This window comes from Lactuca serriola, chromosome 9 (assembly GCF_051521515.1).
Source record: "Lactuca serriola cultivar US96UC23 chromosome 9, Lser_US96UC23_V15, whole genome shotgun sequence".
NCBI classification, from domain to species: domain Eukaryota; kingdom Viridiplantae; phylum Streptophyta; class Magnoliopsida; order Asterales; family Asteraceae; genus Lactuca; species Lactuca serriola.
In genome coordinates, this window is record NC_136416.1 from 113,114,585 (window position 1) to 113,116,556 (window position 1,972).

Consider the following 1,972-nt stretch of genomic DNA (forward strand, 5'->3'; position numbering starts at 1 on the left):
ATCTTATTGAACATGTGAATGGCTTGTTCAACAGTAACATCATAAAATGTACTTGTAGACGGTAACTTCAAGATTTGTGCAAATTACATCTCGGTTAACTTCTTTGTTTTATTGGACATCAACTGAAACATAACAATCTTCATTGTTTTGTTATGCAAGGCAGTATAAGCCTCCAAAGAGAGCCATTGCATCAGAATTGCAAGAGTGGATGATAAAGCATAATGAAGAACATAATTTTTCAAGACCTGTATGATCATCCACAGTTCTTCAGTATAAGCATTAAGCAACGAATTAAGCCATAAATCAGCGTGTTGAATCTTCATCATCGGTTGTGAAACCTTTTCCTCATTAGTGTTAAATTGATCAACAACATGTTGCTTAACAGACATTGAGATCATTTTGGAGAGAAAATTTTACAATGAGAAATTAGGGTTCTTGAGAGAATTCTTGTCACACCCCCAAACCAGACGGCGGAAACGTCGGGGGTGGAGGACTTCATTTCTAGTATCACAACACATGCATCATAGTAATCAAAGTACAAACAACCATTGTATTTAAAAGTATAATATTTACATGTGTTCAATCATTGTATATTGAAACCAAAATAGTTATACAAAGGAAGAAAATAAGACTCCTAATGGCTTCATCTTCTCAAAAAGCTCGGGGAGTACCTGTTATTATTTCCCTGATAATACAAGTAATTTGAAAATAGAGTATCAACAATAAGTTGAGTGAGTACATAAGTCTTTATGTTTGAATGGGTGTATTTGTATTTTGAATATGAAAACACTTCTAGAAAATCCCATATTTTCTAAGGTATGTGAAAAGTAGTTTTATTCCTATAAAACCATCTTATTTGTAAACCATTGTATTTGTAAAACTTGTATTTGAGAGTGTGCCTGGCTTCACCAGCTATTATTGAAAACTATAGTATAGCATTGTACTTTGCAATTTGTAAACTGGTACTTTGAAGATATACTTACGTTTAGTTGTTTATACACTAACGTGTTGTTAATATCTTTTTAATGAGTTATTATAACCATACTAAGACATGAACGCCTGAAACAAACGCCTGATGAGCGCTTAAACTGTTGATAACAATTTCCACTCATTGGCATGTATGCCTGACTGTAGCTAGCAGCCTGAGTGCGGGGTTGTCAATCCCGATATAGATCTACACACCACTTGTTTCGATCCCCGGACTGGAGATTCTGGTTATAATGTCAGGGCTTTACCTTGGTTGTTTAGACTGAATCTAAACAACCTGAATTGAATGTCTCATAAAAAGAATATAAACGTTACATGTATATTAGTTATGAAAACCCAATCATTTTGAGATAAATGATTGACAGTATGTTCTTGACTTAGTATCCCGAACATGTATTTGATAAGTGTAAACCCTTGATTTGTTTTGAGTTAAAACCCTTGCTGTATGTAAAACAATGTATTCATATGAATTATTGCTCTATGTATCATAAATTATACCTATTATAATTTATATGTACTTTATGAATTTGTAAATAACTATTTTGCATGTAATCATTTGCTCAACATGTTACAAAGGGTGATTAAACTGATGAAATAACTTTTAATTTTATATATATATATATATATATATATATATATATATATATATACGATTTTATATATAAGTAAAATTTGAACGACCTTCGGACAAATAACTGGTACTATAAGTCCACATCCAAACAAGGAAAAGGACCTAGAATGAATTATTAGTCCTAAGCCTTTTAAATCTTATTTATATTAAATTATATATACAAATATGTATATTTGGGAAAAATATAAGTTTATAAAAGAGTTCAAAATTTGAAGTATTTTTGATGCTTTAAAATCATTTTATCGTGATTTGAAATCATTTATTTATAACACAAAGTTGTTGTGTTATACTTGTATTTCCCCCCTTAAAACAGTAGAAATTATGAAAATACGGGGGTATGAACTCACTTGATAG